The 17,203-nt window shown below is 48.4% G+C and overlaps 1 protein-coding gene across 6 annotated transcripts in view; it reads right to left on the bottom strand.

Annotated features, from left to right (window-relative positions):
* Positions 1 to 17,203, bottom strand: part of LOC134374852 (uncharacterized) — a 50,326-nt gene that overhangs the window by 6,009 nt on the left and 27,114 nt on the right. For 3 of the 6 annotated variants that reach the window (XR_010023363.1, XR_010023360.1, XR_010023362.1), the window contains one exon: positions 5,682 to 9,003. The gene's annotated coding sequence lies outside the window, so the exon portion shown is untranslated. Of the gene's footprint in view, positions 1 to 635; positions 4,070 to 5,681; positions 9,004 to 9,228; positions 9,407 to 9,606; positions 9,781 to 10,105; positions 10,237 to 10,437; positions 10,533 to 17,203 lie in introns of those variants that run through there. The other 3 variants (XR_010023361.1, XR_010023364.1, XR_010023365.1) reach the window with 3 other exon arrangements.

Raw genomic sequence — 17,203 nt, 5'->3', positions numbered from 1 at the left:
GACGTAGCCATGAAACCACAGATTAGGACCCACTTGGACACCACGTTTATCACTTGGTGTCACAAATATTCCACATTCATTCACACACTCACACAGAAGTTAAGATACCTTTTTCCTTTCCCTTTACTGACCTCATCTCTTACTCCTCAGACGCATAGACCTCAAGCACCAGTCCTAAGTTACTCAGCTCAGTTGGACATCTCAGTTGGCCCTTCTTAGGAAACCCTCAGGAGGTGATCAGGCTCCCCTTTCCACCCGAAGGTGAGCCTATTGGCCAGAGATGGGCCTATACTAAACTAAACTAGAGGACTGGGCGGGGGCAGCCTACCTGATCTTCTGAAGGCTGAGAGGCCTGGCTGGTCCTTCTCTCCATTGAGTCCAGTCTGACATGCACTCCCAAGAATCGGCGAGGTCCCAATGGAACCAAAGCCCTGAACAAATAGCTGGGCGGCGCCTCCCTCAGTACTCCAGGGCCCCGCCAACTCAGCAGGCAGCCCTGACCAGACCAGTGACACAAAGGGCCAGTCTGGAGTTTCCTGCCATCTCGTTTCATCTCCCAGCCAACACACCAAAATGTTTCGAAAAGAACTTGGCAAGGAAAACTCCAGACACCTGGAATGTTGGAGAGCCAGAAAGTTTATTACACTAGTGGGACCCAGGTGAACTCACATTCCAAAATTCTGGGACCCTGAATGCAGGGAGAGCTATAGTTTTATACTTTTCTTGAGCAGGCAGACAAGCTTTTCATTGGCCCTGCCTGTCTCCAGGCAGGGTCACACAAACTGGGGGTCTAATCAAGCAGCTGTACAGAAGCAGGAAGTATGGTTAGGGGAACTTTGTAAATTTAGCAGGCAGCTTCTCCAAAACAGGTAGGCCGCAGGGTTACAGAGGCTGAAGATGCAAACAACTAATTAACCACTAAACCAACTCTCAGGGGCCTTCTGTAAATAAGCACATTCCAGCTTTTCTAAAAAGTCACTTTTTAGACCCCAACACATCTACAAAGTTACTAACCACCTCCAGTTTCTGCAGTGAGTTCTGTCACCCCCAGTCTCATCTCAGGGTGAGATTCCATTTTGGGGAATGCCTGTATGAGGCAGGACATGTCTTCCAGACTCGAGCCACCCTCCTTCCCAGGCTCAGGACTTGTGAGCACCTCCCTTACAAGTCGAGCCCCTGGTTAGCATTACACCAGAGCTGTGGGACCTCTGGGCAATGGGTGGGGATGGAGCTAGAGCTGGGCCAGGCCCTTGGGCACTCAGCAGTGTGGTCTCCAAGTATGCACAGGGTACAGGGCAGCCTGTGGCTCGGGTCTGTCCCCAAAGAAGCCTGTCCCGGCTGCTTGCAGAGTGGGGCCACAGGGCAAGGAAGCATGTGGCCCACCCTGTGGGCAGCTGTCCAGCAGGCCTCCCAGGGCTCAGGGTGCTCAGCTGAACAGCACCACAAAGAGTACAAGGGTCAGCAAGAGGCCAGGCCCCAACCTGGGGACCTCAGGGGAAGCCATAGGGGGAAGTTGAGGCCGCAGCTAAAGGCCACCTGACCCCTTGCCTGGTACTGGGAGGGGATCTGGGGCCTGGTGGGGAGGAACCCAGCATGGAGTCTGTCCCCACAGTGATCACAGGATGGAGAGGGGAGGACGCTGGGGCAGGTGACCAGATGGCACAAGACACTCAGGGATGTATGTGGGTGGAGCAGGCCTTGGCGGGGGTGAAGGGGCAAGGGGAGCACAACCTAGATGTGGCAGGGCCAAGGCAGTAGCTCCCCTGGGACCCCTGAGCCTCGGGGGACTTCAGTCAGTCCCAAGGCCTTTGTAGTGCCCTCCAGTGACTCTGTTCCTGACTCGCTTAGTCAACACCACAGGTGCAAGGCGGATGGGAGATGCTGAGTTGGGGCAGGACAGTGTGAGATGGAGCCATGTGCCTGTGTTGTGTCCACTGTAGTGAGAAAGAGGAGGCTGGGGGCTGATGGCCCTGAGTGTAGCTGTGACTGGGGATGCAGCCATGGGCGATCCTGGAGCCTGCAGGACTCTTGGTCACTGCTCACCACCACTGGCATCTCCCCAGTGGTGTTCAGCAGCCTGGTTAGAAACTTGACATGGGGGTCTGCTCCGGGGTTCTGACAGGACAGGGATAGAAAAAGGGCCAGCGTGGCTGAGGAAACGGCACAGGATCTGGGATGGGGTGATGTCGGATGAAGAGGCGGTCTTGGCAGCCGGGGTGCAGGGAGAGGCAGGTGGATGGTCAGGGGACAGGGTACCAGGTGGGACAGCTCCCAGGTACACCCTTGCTGCACCGGGAAGTTCTCAGGACAGGCCCCTGAACCCCATCTGGGTGAGGACTCACTTTCTGGGGGGCTACTGTCAGGTCCCAGCCCACCCACCTTGGGCAGCACCACCCCCTCAGGACTGGACTTTCTAGCTCCCACAGACGGCACTGCCTGGAGCCCAGGAGAAGAAGCTGGGTTGTGCAGCCCGAGCCCCCCATGGACCCCAAGCAGCCCTGCCCAGCCCTGCTCTCCCTCTTCTCCTGTGTCCTACGCCTTCCTGGGTGTCAGCCAGCAGGAAGGCCCCATCTGCCCCTCCCCTGTGGTCTCCCGGGCTAAGACTTGTGGGGACAGGAAGGTGGCTGGCCCTTCCCTGGGGACTGCTCAGGGAGGGGGACAGCTGCTGGCCTGGCACAGCCCTCAATTCTGCCTCTGCTGCCTTCCAGTGACATGGAGCTGCCCCATGTTAGTGCCCTGGAGGCAAATAAGAGCTTGTCCCTGCTGTGAGGAGGCTGGTAAGTAGATGAGGGACTTGGCAGGTAGTCTGTGATGCAGACAGGACTGGTCTGTGAGCAGAGGTGGTGATCCTTGGGAGCCACACACAGTCACCAGGAGAAGCTAAGAGTCCTGCAGGAGCTGACCCAGAGTTTGAGACCAAACTCACAGGCCCCAGAACCACGCCTGCAGCTCAGGGTGGCTGGCCGCTGGCTGTCAGGACCCACCTGAGCCTGGGGGTCTATGGCCTGAGAATGTATGTCCCAGGGTCATGAGGCCAGGCCTCTGGTACTGTCTGGTCAGAGGGTCTCAGCCCTGGGTCTAAGCCTTTTCTGGCTCCTCCCAGTTCAGTCACATCAGGGCCCCCAAGCATGACAGCAATGGAGCCTCCGAGGGCTGCTCTAGAAAGGCCAGCAGCTCAGCTATGTCCATCGTCTCTCATTTTCAGCAGAAGTGTCAGTCCAGATGATGCAATGAGTGGTCAAGATGCTTAAGAACTGGGGGAAGCACAGAAACAGCAGGAAGGTCGAGTGCAGAGCCGAGGGTCTCCATGACCACGGTCTGCAGTCAGTGTGGATGGAGCCATACCTGTCACCTGGTGCTGCCTGCCTCTCAGGTGGTGGGACGCACGTGGTTCTGACCCCGAAGGGCAATAGGCCTGTGTCCCAAGCTCTCCTGCCTGACCCTGCAAGGGCCACCTGATGCCAGGGCTTGGACCACCCTGAGGTCAGGGGTAGGCAGGCCTCCTGGTGGCCACAAAGGAAGAACTAAGTGCAGACCCCAGTTCACAACCCTGAGCCCTTGTCCACTCTTGGTTCATGGGAGATGAGGTCCAATTCCAGGGAGACCTGGCCTCTCCCGAGGAACCACAGAGACCAAGTAAGGCCACTGGAGCGGAAGGTGGGGGTCCCACGGGAGAAGGGGAATCTGGAAGGATTGAGTCCCAGGAATAAGGAGGGGTGATGCAGGGACAGGGGTTAGGAAGTGAGCCACTTCACTACAGCCTGAGCAGTGCAGGAGGTGGCTACTGTGGTGAGGCTGGGCGCCAGGCCTGAGTGGCTGGGAGAACCCCTGCCTTTAGCAGACCCCTGGAGGGGGAGGAGGGGAGAGGGCGAAGCCTAGAAAGGGTGCATTTCACTATCAGCATTTGTAGGATAAGATCTTCCAGCATCGGCATGAAACCAACGAAATCCTCCATTCTCCCTTTTCTAGGCAGCAGGATTTAGTCCACGTCCCTCTGGCCTATTCCATGTACACACAGCGAATGTTCCTGCGCACAGGCCAGATTCCCACATTCGCCAGATTGGAAGTCCTGTGGGGAGTGGTTACTTCTTTAAAATTCAGTGTTTGTGACCACCCAGGACACACCAGTTAGGAGGCAAGCTCACTACAGTCAACAGGGGACCAAGTGAGGAGAGGAGGATCTCTAGCCTAAAACAGACAGAGCAGGTGGGAGTGCAGGCTCCTGCTCTACCTGCACCCGACCACCAGTTTTCAGAACAAGGCACATGCTTTCCTCGGGTTGCCCCAAATCCCCATGAGACTGGCAGTATAGCAGGATGCTTCTCTCAGGAGATACAGTTTACAAGTTACCTAAGTGTCTAATGGGCATTGCTGCTGTCATAAAAACAGGTTTGGATCCTGAAAATGCTGTATTATTCAGCAGAAACATGGCAGGAATAGAAATTCTCATTCACCTGACCCCACAAGCCAGCAGCAGATTGGGAGGTGATTCTCGAGGTGGCTGTTCCCAGCACTGCCCCACTTGCCAGACCATTCCTTCCAGGGAAAACAGCAGAAAGGGCTCCTGGGGCTGCCCACAGTGGGGTCTGAACCCAGCCATCCTCCAGTTCCGGCAGCTGTGGGTCATCCCAGGACCCTGTGTGAGTGGTGGTCAGCACCCCCTAGCCAGCTCTGGGGGGTCCCAGACCATAGATGCTGCCCTGAGCCAGGCACAGCAGCCTCCCAGCAGGAATCAAGGGAGGGGGGCCCATGCCGGTCGTTGATCAGTCATTTCTGATCGCATGAGCTTGGACATGGCATCAGTCTTTTCTTGTAAACCAAGATGTGCTCAACTGTCTCAGGACTCTCACCCAATGTTAGGGGAGGGGCATAGAGACCGCACCCCAAATCACCTGGCAGGTGTGGCAGGTCTCTCAGGTGACCTCAGCCCTTCCAGGTGACATTATTCTTCCCAAGTGACCTCAGCCCTCTCAGGTGATGTCTTTCATGGTGGACTTTGGCTCTTGCAGGAGGTGGGCTTCAGCCAGGGCAAGAGCCATGTCACCACTGTCCTGCTTGTGTTTCTCAGTGAGAAAGACGCCTTCTGGGCAATGGCCCAACTGATGACTAATGAGTACCACACCATGCATGGTAGGTGGACTGCTGCCCATAAGCCTCACACAGCCAAGCCAGACAATGGGCACATGGCCTGTGATGGCAACTTACAGCCACAAATGGTTATGAGACACCAGGATAGTTCCCTGTGGAGGGTCCTGCAGCAGGCAAGGGCTGGCTAGGGACCCCCATACCCTGATTTTTTTTTATCAGAGAAGGGCCCGACAGCCTCCCTGTGGCCACTCTTGGTGTCCTGTGCCCATAGCCTTCTGGCACCATCCTTATCTGGGCCACTCTTACCTCCTTGCTGGTCATTTTCACGTCTGGCTGCCCTCCCAGCCATCCACCAGGCTTTACACCAGCTGGCTTCCCGAGTGTTCCACAGGTGAGGTAAGACGCGCAGGGGCAGCCCAGGCCTGGGACCCTTCTGCCCACAGTGCCTGGCCCCCCAGCCCAGGGGTCTGGCCTCCACCGGTGGATCCAGCTCATCCCCACCCTGCAGGAGGCACAGCAGGTCCCTGCCTGCCAGACAAGCCAGGCCCTGCATGAGAGGGGGCTTCCCATGGCAGAGGCCAGGGCTTGGGGCCAGCATTGTGGGCAGACTCGGCCAGGACCCATCCTGGGAGAGCCCAGGGAAGCCCCGAGTCCTACAGAAGCCCCTTTTTCTGGGATCCACACCCCTACTGAGGTGAGTTTGCCCCATGAGGAGCGGCAGAACCTGTGGGACGTAGCCTCCTGGCGGTCTCCTCACTACAGATAGAGGCCCTGTGGGCCAAGCTAAGGCCACCGGCCCCCAGCTTGGTCAGGCTGGGTACCCCCATACGTGCTGCTCTATGGACCCACTTCGAGCTCACCCTGAGGCTCTGGGATGTGTGCGGTCGGAGGGTGAGCATCTGCTCATGGCTGTGGCCCACACCACTGGAAAGGTGCACAGATGTCAGTTCACATGTGCCTGGGGGTCAGGCAGGACAGACCCTGGCCAGCCAAGGGCAGCGCTCACACTGAACACACACACAGCCCACTGCTCTGGCCCCGAGGGAGCCAGTCATGGAGGGGGGCAGCCAGGCCAGGCACAGTGGCCTGGGTCAGTGTGGGTCCCCCCAGGGCCCGCCCCTGACACAACACAGATAAAAGGCAGGAGGGGGTGGGCGCTTGCCTGGCCGGGCCTCCCTCCTTCCTGGCTTCCTGTACACAGCAGCAACCCAGGTATTGCTCAGGGAGGTCCCCACAGATGCCCAGAGAAAGGTGACCCAGGTAGGAGCAGGGTGTAGGCACTGACCCCTTCCCAGGGCCCCTCCTGACCTGATTCCAACCCCTGTACCTAGAGCTGCTCCTGAAGCTGCCCCAGGATGACACGCTTGAGTTGCTCCATGACACGCTGTCCCTGGACTGGGCCCAGAGGATGACATGGTGCACAGGCACCTTCAGGCCTCCATGAGACCTTCGAAGGCTAAACTGCCACCTACCCCACCAGGCTGGCTCCAGCAGGAGGTCCCCTCCTGATTTACCCTCTGGGGCAGTAAACAATGGAGACTGCCTGGGCCACTGCCAGCTTTGCTCTCTGGGCTTCCCTCCTCCTTTTCTGCTCTAAAAAGCTTCTGAAGGCAAGGCTAGGCTGGGCCCAGACAGCTGCTGACCACAGATGCCTCAGAGATGGGGAGGGGGATGCGGGCCATCTGCTGTGGAGCCCCTCCCCGCACCCTCCAGTTCTTGCCCTCGAAGCCCCCCTGGAAGGCTCAGGAGACATCTGACCCATCTGCTTGAGCCGAAACACCCTCCTGGGAGCAGCAGGGGCCCCTCCCTCCTCAGCACCCACACAAGGGCATTAGGGCAACAAGCTGGCAGAGAGTGGGGAGATGCAGCATCCCAGACCCAGAGAGGATGCGGGGAGAGCGAGGGCTGGGCCTGCAAGCCCCTAGCAGCATCTCAGTTCAGCTGAGGGTAGAAAGGGTCCAGTCCTGGTGTGGAGTGGACAGCTCCGGAGGGCAGAGGGGGCCCAGTGCCCAGGGGCGTCACACCCACTGTAGAGAGAGGCCCCCATGTTAAGTGGCAAGTGGGATGGTGACAGTTAAGGCCCCTCCCACTGAGTCAGGGCTGAAGCCTAGCTGCACATGCTCTTCTCTCTGGGGTCAGCAGTCTGCAGGGGTCTCCTCAGTGCAGACCAGGGGCACCATGCAGGGACAGTAGGACTCCAGGTTTGTGGGGCCCATCCCCCAGGAGGGCCACATGGGCTTGGGTGATAAGTGGACCCAGTCTGCTTTCCTTCCAGTAACACCCGAGGAGTTCCTCAAGAAGGCCCTGGGCTTAGAGTGAGGGTCCCAGCACTCAGGCCTCTGTTGGCCTCCCTCAGCATGGAGACTCTTCCCAAGGACAATGGGCTGGCCCTCCCTGGCCCACCAACCCAGGTCCAACAGCCCATAGGGGCAACCCCCTGAAAACAGGAGCATGGTCTTGAACTGCCCCAGGCCAGCGGCATGAGCAGGTCTCAGCAGAGCCCGGGACTGCAGGCCTCTCTCTGGGGGCTCCAAGGGGCTCAGGGTCTGGCCAGCCTATCCCTGGCCCAAGACAGACCATGGGTATTCTAGAAGCTCCCTCAGTGGAGTTCCCTGTAAACCTCCCCACGGACCTGGACATCGGGGGCCGTGTTTCCCCCACTGATGCTTTGAGCAGGAATGCTGGGCCCTGCCCCTTCGACATCTGTCCTGACCACCCCCGGGACCACAGGACAGCCTGGCCTTGCAGTACCACTGGGCCCTGCCTAGCCCACAGAGGACTCAGAGACAAGGCCAAGGACACACCCTCTGCACAGAGGGCCCCAAATCTGAGCCCCCTCAGGGGGCAATGACGGACACAGCACTTAGTAGCTGGGGCATTATATGGCAAGCTGTCCTGCAACCCCAGATAGCTCCTTAACTGCCTAAAATCAGTTCAGATGGGGACGCTGGACATTTGGAAGCCACTGAAGGGTAGGGTGGGCAAGGTGTCCCCCCAGCCCTGGACAGCCAGCAGCATGCCCTACATCCTCATGCCGGCTGGTTTACCTGGTGAATAGAGCCCTCCTTACAGGGCATAGGCCCATACCTTGTGGAGGCTGTGGCTCCAGCTGTGGGGGGCTGCAGCTCCAGCTGTGGGGGCTGTGGTTCCAGCTGCTGTGTGCCTGTCTGTTGCTACAAGCCTGTGTGCTGCTGTGTGCCAGTCTGTTCCTGCTCTGGCTGTGGCAAGCCAAGCCCTCCTGCTCCCAGTCCAGCTGCTGCAAGCCCCACTGCTCCCACTCCAGCTGCTGCATCCCGGTGTGCTCCCAGTGCAGCCGCTGCAAGCCCCACTGCTCGCAGTCCAGCTGCTGCATCCCCGTGTGCTCCCAGTCCAGCTACTGTGTCCCCATGTGCTGCCAGTGCATGATCTGAGGCTCTGGACCCAGGCCATCAGGTGTCTCCTGCAGTTTCCCTGAATCAGCTCCTTCCACACGTCCTCCCTGAGGATCTACATTTTCCTACTTTTCATCCATGCACTATCTCCTTCCATGGCTCAGCTCTCTGTCTGCACCCTGTCTTTTTCCTCCTCACTCAGGAGAAGCGTGTTTCCTGGATGCTGGAGAAGCATGTTTCCACGGACAGCGTGTCATGGAGAAACTTGAGCATGTCATCCTGAGGCAGCTTAGAAGCAGGTGCCCAGCTGAATGCCACGGTGGCCCTGACTTGGCTGTGGATCACCTCCTGCCTCTCCCTGGGCTGAATGAGATGCAAGGGCTGACCCCACAAGGCCAGGCTGATGTTTCTGAGTGATCAGTCGAGGACTGCTTGAACCAGCTTCTCAACTGTTGGAACCTTGGGTCCTCTTGCGTCACTCTGTAGTCCCCTATGACTCACCTCGCCAAGAGGCTTTCTTCTTTCCTGTTGCCTCCAACTTCATCTGTTTTATTTAGAAAAAGCAAAATAACAAATAAATTTCCTTTTAATAAAGCCTCCCATCTCTGTAAACCAATTGCATATTTTGGTGCAAATCTTTCTTTGCAGCCCCTTCCCTGTATGGTAACTAACCCGTAGTCCCCCACATGTGTACTTGGGATCTGTCAGCTCAGCTGGGAAATCCCTGCCAGAATGCCCGGCACACCCACAGAGAACCACGCCATTTACTTCTGTCTTCCCAGTGGCCACCATGTGTCTTCACTCTTTCTGCTTGCAGGATGAGAGGGCTCAGCCCAGGGAGGAGTCGGCACTTGGTGCCCACCACAGGAGGTCCTGCGCACTGACAACCAACCAGGCAGGGCTCCCCTCTTCCCATTCTCCTCCCAGGTCCTTGCAAGGATGGAACCCTTGGAAGAATCCCAAAGCAGGCCAAGGTCAGAGGAGGGGAGGAGTAAAATGCCAGACCCCCACCTCCCTCCCCACCGAGCCACTCACCCTCCTTTGATTCAATACAAAATCAGTGTTTTATATTCACTGTATATCCAATACAAAATTGGAATTATAAGCTGAACAGGCTTTTAATAAATAAATGTAACCAGAAAGCTACAGAACTACATGTGGCGTCATTCATGGATTGGTGTGCCAGCGAGAAAGGGAAGATTAAGGTGGTGCACGTAGGGGACCCTGAGCAAAGCAAAACTGTCCCATGATGATGTGCTGCCAAGCGGAGACTACCCTCTGAACAGGGCAAGTAGGCGACGTTCTAGAAATTGCACCATTTCTGGGGAGGAGAAGACAAAAGTTATCTGAGGACATTCTCCAGCCAAATAAACACTAAATGAAAAGAAAGAAAATTACAATATGCAGCAAACACTGGAGACCAATGAATTCCAATAAAACATGTAGCAAAATCTCAATAACTGTTGGTAAAGCAGTAAGAAAAATGTTAATTTTGAAGAGTTCCTGAGACAAAAGAGATACAATGCAAGAAAAAAATAAAATAATCTAGAAATAACAATTTAGAGTATTTCAACTACATCTAGGAGAGAGAATAAGAGTGTGCCAAAGGTGTCATCTTACTAAGGAACGTGGATATTGTTTGTTACCTGATACTTTTTCGGTCAGAAATTCAAATGTGGGACTCAGGAGAGGGCAGCAGCAGCAGCGGGGGAAGCCCAAGTTCACTGTGGCCAAGTGTTGTGTGCTCCTGCACCCCACGTAAAACCAGACAAAGCAACTAGAGAGCAAAAGCAAAACTTCACAGTTGAAACTTGCAACAAAACCAGGTGAACCCCAAAAGTACAAACAAATGGGGACAAAGGTCCAAGAGCCACTGTCCTCCATGGTATCAGTCTGTGCAGGAGAAAGCTAAGAGAGGCAAAGGGATATCCGACAGACCTGGAAACAGGAGAACCTCAAGATGGCCACAGGTACTCACTGGACAAGCACAGCAGGCATTCTGGACTCAGCACTGCAGCAGGGAGGCTGTCCTCACTCCAGTGGTGAGGGGGTGCAAGGGCCCTTGTCAAGTCCCTGCAGGCAATAAAGAAACACAAGCAAGACATGCCAGAGAACAGATGAACAGGTCAGCCTACTGTTTCCGAACAAGCTAATACACAACAGAAATAAATGGTACGAGACATATGGCAGCAACAGAAATAGAAAAACTACTAGAAGAAGTGACAGCACTAAAGCGAAAATGACAGACGGAAGAAAAAGTCATTTCAGAAATAAAAGTCTAAAATGGAAACAGCACAAGACCAAACAAGCACAAGTTTTAAAAGCCAGAAAGAAATGAAGAGATAAAAAGGATTCAAGAGAAAATGACAAAACTTGAAAATAGGCAAAGAGGATCCAACATAACACCTAGTAGGAGTCTTTCTTAGAGAAGAAACCTAGAAGAGCTGTGTATGACAGTCAAACTATTACAGGAAGAAAACAGAATAAGAAAAAGTCATTAACTGGGCCGAGCCCGTGGCGCACTCGGGAGAGTGTGGCGCTGGGAGCACGGCGACACTCCGGTCGCAGGTTCGGATCCTATATAGGACTGGCTGGTGCACTCACTGGCTGAGTGCCGGTCACGAAAAAGACAAAAAAAAAAAAAAAAAAGAAAGAAAGAAAGAAAAAAGAAAAAGTCAACTAAAAAAAATAAAATAAAATAAAATATACAGATCAGATGATGCAATAGAAAATACAAACTAACATAGTAGATTTAAACCCAAATATTTCAGTAATTATATAATAAACAAAATGCTCTAATTTAAATATAAAGATGGCCAGACTAGATTTTTTAAAAAGTCCAAGTACATGCAAATTCAAAAGCTGCATTTAAAATATAAGAATACGAAAAGATTAAAAACAAAAGGATGGAAAAAGATACAATGTGCACAGAAAGCTATACTAATCATAGGCACAACAGAAAGGCAGGCCACAAAACTACAAAGAAACAAAGAGTATCACTTCAATACACCAGGAAGTGCTAACCATGTAAAATTTGTATGTACACAATAAAATAGCCTCAAAATATATAAAGCAACATTTGACAAACTACAGGGTGAAAAAGACAAAACCAAGATCATAGTGGAAGATTTTAACATTCCTGTCTCAGTAATTTACACACAAACAGACTAAAATTATCAGGGCAGATTTGGAGTATTTGAGCCTCACAATTAACAAACTGATCCAAAATGACTGACAAAGAGGATTGCACCACCAACTACAGAATACTTATTCTCTTGGGCCGAGCCCGTGGCGCACTTGGTAGAGTGCTGCGCTGGGAGCGCAGCAACGCTCCCGCCGCGGGTTCGGATCCTATATAAGAATGACTGGTGCACTCACTGGCTGAGTGCCGGTCACGAAAAAAAAAAAAAAAAAAAAGAATACTTATTCTCTTAAAGAACTCAAAGAACATTTACAGAAATTAACGAAGGCTGGCCATGAAGTGACTCAACAGAGGGCTGACGCCACACAGGGCATGCAGTATCTCTGCAACAGAAATAAGCCAGACACTAAGAAAAGTAACTGGAACAAACAAGTTAAAAAACAAAAGAGCTTTGACCGATATAGCATCTTACTATGACCAGCAGCTTCATAAGAATGAGGTAAAAGTGGATGAAAATAAGCAAATTACACAAGATATGTCTCTTCAAACTGTTAACGGTGGCTACTTCCTTCATATTGCACAAGGTGAGAAGGATAAAGGCAAGATTTTTACTTTTTTCTTTACATATGGTTTTTAACCTTTTATACTGAGAACATAGCCTACCTTTGTAGTTTTTCATACTACAAAATTAACATACGCATCTATAAAACATCCACATATATATACTTATGCATCACATATGTGCTGAGAATTGCGTAGATTGTAACTCTGTTAATGAATCCTACAGACATTGTTTTTATCAAACTTTTTCTCCGTTGCCATCATCTCCAATCCCATTATCTCCCACCCATAGGTGCCCATCCTTGTTCGTATCTTTCCAACCATCTTCCATAAGTTTATTTACATATGTGCATAGAGACACAACAAATATGTATTTACCAGTGTATTTAACAGTGTGACTGTTATAAATCTTGCTCTGTTTCTCATTTTTTTAAGCAAATCTGGTGTTTTTGAGATTTATTTGCATTGCTACATGAAAATACAGTGCACTACTTCTGGCCACTGAAGAATGTTCTACTAGATTCAGACCCCACACTTCCCATATCGAGTGCCCTGTTGGGGGCTCCGTGCTACCGCACAAGACCCCATGATGGATAGTCTTGTTCCTCAGCGTCTGTATGAGAGTTTCTCTGGGGTATGTACCCGGGGGCAGAATGCATATGTCAAAGGTAAGCACATACTAACGTCACTAGGTACTGACAGATTGCTCTGCAGACTGAAAGGGTTTCCACTCTCTTCAACAATAAAGTAGTTTGTTTTCATTTGCTTTACTCGGGCTAAGAACAAGGTTGGAGATCCTTTCATGTTCTCATTAGCCATTTGTGAGTGGCCTATTGTTATTCTTTGACCATTTTTCCACTGGGATTCCTGTCCTTTTTTGTGGATTTGCAGGAGTTCCTAGTACAGCCTAGACATGAACCTCTTAGTGGTTATAAACATAGCAAATACATCCTCCCAGTTTATCAATCATCTCTTAATGGTTTTATGTGGTGACCACCAGACATAAATCTGTAGCTACGATGTGGTTAAACCCAGCATTTCCCTAATTATTGTTTTTACTCTGGGGATATTTAGAAATTCCTTTCCTGACTCCAGGATAATAAACACAACCTCTACATTATCTTCTACTCGTTACATTTTTTCTTTCATTTTTACAAATACTTCTAGATCTTAAATCCATCTGGATTTCAGAGGGTGGAAGGTAAGCATCTAATTATAATTTTCTGCATAGAGTGGGCCTATTCCCTATCTGATTTATTAAAAACTAAAGTTCCCAATACATAGGTCTTTTCTGGGCTCCTATTCTGTGTCTTATTCTATTTATTTGTATGCTGCTAGTGGTGTTTTAATAGCTGAGACTTTATTATGCCTTAATATCTAGCAGAGACCCCCTTCTGCGTATTATTCGTAATTATCTCAGTTATTCACAAACTTCACACATAAATTTCATATCATGGGAAAAACTCCAAAATCAAGTTCATCTGGAACTGGAATTAAATCCATTGAATATATGCATTAATATGAGGAAAATTCTTTTTATGACATTAAGACTTTCCATCCGTGAACATGGTATATTTCTCCATTTATCCAGTTCTTCCAGGTTCTTTTTTTTTACAAACAATTTTTACATTTCCTCCATAGAAGTCTCAGGCACTCTTTACAGATTAATTCTTAGATGCACAAGATTTTGTTGATATTTTAAATGATACATTATTTTCCATTAGATTTTCTACGTTATTTACAGTGAAGAGAAACGCTCTATTTTTGTTGGTTGATCTGGCAAACTTAAGAACATTAATTTTATTTTGTTACCTATTGATTCTGTGAGGCATTTAATATAAATTATCATACTCTCTGCAAGAATATAATGATTTTCTCTCTTCCCCCATCCTGTGTTCAACAGTGGTCAGCCCTGTCTTGTTCTCAATCTTAAAGAGAATATTTCTAAAACTTCTTCACTGAGTGTCATTTCTGCTGCAAGCTTTTGTTAGCCTTCCCCTAGTACAGAAAGTCTTCTATTTCCTCCTTGTCCTAGTCTTCTAAGAGCCATCATCACAGACATGTGCTGAACTTTGTCTTTTCGGCTCCTGTTGAAGGGACTAGATAACTTTTGTCCTTTAATTCATTAATGTGGTGGGTTTACTGATGGATTTTCTGATGTTGAACCAGTTTTGCATTCTTGGGATAAACCTTCCTTGATTTTTATATATGATTTTTAATACTCTGCAAGTTTTGGTAAGCTAATATCTGAGTTAGAATTTTTTTTCATCTTATTTTCATAGGAGAAATTGGTTTATTCTGTTTTCCTCATATTAGCCTTATCTAGTTTTGCTATTAAGGCTACATAAAACAAGCTAAGCAGCTTTCATTCTTTTTTTATTATCTGGAATTAGGAATAACTTGTATACAGTAGGAGTTATGTGTTTCTTGAAATAACTCACCTGTAAAACCACATGGGTCTGGTATTTTGAAAGGCAGGAAGAATTTCAATGAACATTTCAATTCCTTTAATAGTTGTTAGTTATTCAATTTTTCTATTTCTTCTTGTATCACATCTAAAATTTTGTGTTTTCCAGAAATATCCAGTTCTCAGTGTTCATGGGTCAAGAGACTTGTCTCTAGGACATATTTTTTAAATCTTGCAAATAACTAACAAAAAGACAACACCATCAAAAACAGGCCAATGATTTAGATAGATACTTCACATACATAAATACAGGAATGACCAATAAGCACATAAAAAATGCTCATTATCATTAGTCATCAGAGAAATTAAAACCATAAGATCTCACTAGACACCTATTAGAATTACTAAAATTAAAAACAATCATAATACCAAATGTCATCAAGGATATGGAGCAATTAGAACTCTCATGTACTTTGAGTGGGTATGTCAAATGGCACAACCCACTGGAACACTGGAAATTATAATCTGGCCATTCCACTCACAGATATTTACCCAAGAGAAATGAAAACAAATGTTCAGAAAGTCAGATGTTCATAGTGATTTTATTCATAAGAAAAGAAATGAAAACCACCTGAATGTCCGTCAAGAGGTAAATGAAGAAATGCACTGCGGGACAGTCACACAATGGAATGCTATTCAGTAATACAAAGTAACAGATTACATGCACCAACACGAATTCATCTCAAAATGACTATGCTGAGTGAAATGGTCGACACACAAAAGAATTCATACTATATGGTTTCATTTATATAAATTATAGGAAATTCAAGGTAATCTATAATGACAGAAAGCCAACCAACAGAGCCAGTGGCAGAGGGAGCAAAGAATTGCAAAGAGGCATAAGCAAACTGTGAGGGCTGGTGAAAATCACCCGTGCCTTGTTGACACTGCTGGCTTCACAGAGACATACATTTGCTGAAACTCATCCGACTGTACACTTCAAATAGGCACAGTTTATTGTATGTAAATGATATCTAAGTAAAGCTGATAAAAGATAAATGTTAAGATGCATAAGGATACAGTGAAAAAATTGGATGATCAGAACTGCAGAAACAAAAACAAATGCAGTGACAGACGCAAGGGTAAATTTAAATGAACATTGACTAAAACAACAATAATAATGTCTTGTGGGGTTTAACAATAGACAGACATACAGATAGATGTGAATGAATAATAATTTTTAATACATTACAGTGAAATCACATTTGAAGGGTAAATGGAGATAAAGAGTTCTATGAATTGTATAATACAGTGCAATGATATTGGTAATATTTTGACTTATTAAGAATTTTATGAATGCATGATATCAACAATAAGGTAACAGAAGCAGCCTTAATAGTTTCCAAATGAATAGATGGAAAAAATGAAATGATCAAAAATATTTAATCCAAATAAAGCAGCAAAAGGTAAGAAAAAAAACATAGACATAGAACAAACTGAACGTCTATAAGCATAAAATAAGATGGACATTTAAACCTAAGCACATCAGTAATAACGTTCATAAATGTTATTTTTAGTATGTTATTTAAAAAACACAGATTGTCAGATGGTAATAAAATCCAAGTACATGCATCTTACAAGAGATCCACTTAAACCTTAAAAACATAGAAAAGTTCAAGGTAAAAGCATTAAAAAATATATGCCATGCAAATATTAACCAAAAGAAAGCTGGTACAGCCATGTTAATAACAAAGTAGATGTCAAGGCAAAAAGTATTGCTAGAGATTAAGAGGGTCACTTCATCCTGATTTAAAAAACTCCAAAAGATAGCACTTCTAAAGTTGTATGCTACTAATAACACGGCCTCAAACATATGAAGCAAAAGTTGACAGAACTACTAGGAAAAATATGCAAATCCACAATCAGAGAGAGGGACTGGGAAACACCCCCTTCAGCAGGTGACAGAGCAAGCACCCAGAGAGTCAGTGAGGGGAAGAAAACTCCATAACATGTCTGCTAACTTGGCCCATCAGCAGATCGGGAGAGCCACATGCATCCGCTGGAGAAAACTTTTTTTTCAAGTACCCATGGTAGGATACTTGAACATCGACAAACTTGGCCATTCACCAGGCCAAAAAGCAAGTGTCAATACATTCCAACAGGTGCAACTGGGCACGCAGCCATACATCTGATCTCCCTGGGACAAAAAGGAAGGTCTCAGTAAATTTCCAAGGACTGCAATCGTGCAGAATATATCTGACCTCCCTGCAATTATGCCTGAAATCACTAAAAATTTTGTACCTGGAAAGTATTCTCACACTTTTAGAAATTAAGAAACACACTGGTAAATAATCCATGGGTCAAAAATAATGAAAGGAAATGAGAAAATGTTTTTAACTAAAGCATACTCAAAACACTACATATGAAAACCAGACATGGAGTATGAGGTATGCATAAAACAAATGTACTTCACAGGGCCTGGTTTTCCAAAGCCTTGCAGTTTCAAATATTGACCTTGCAAAGGACAGCAAAATTTCCCCAGGCTATATAGTGTCTGTTGTAAGATAAAAAATTGTAACACAGCAAGGTTGCTGGCTCAAAGACAGACACATCACTAACTGATATGTAAAGATA

Source organism: Cynocephalus volans, chromosome 4 (genome assembly GCF_027409185.1).
Source record: "Cynocephalus volans isolate mCynVol1 chromosome 4, mCynVol1.pri, whole genome shotgun sequence".
Taxonomy (NCBI): Eukaryota; Metazoa; Chordata; class Mammalia; order Dermoptera; family Cynocephalidae; genus Cynocephalus; species Cynocephalus volans.
Note: the sequence above shows the minus strand (reverse complement) of the source record. Positions and strands in the feature narration are given on the sequence as shown.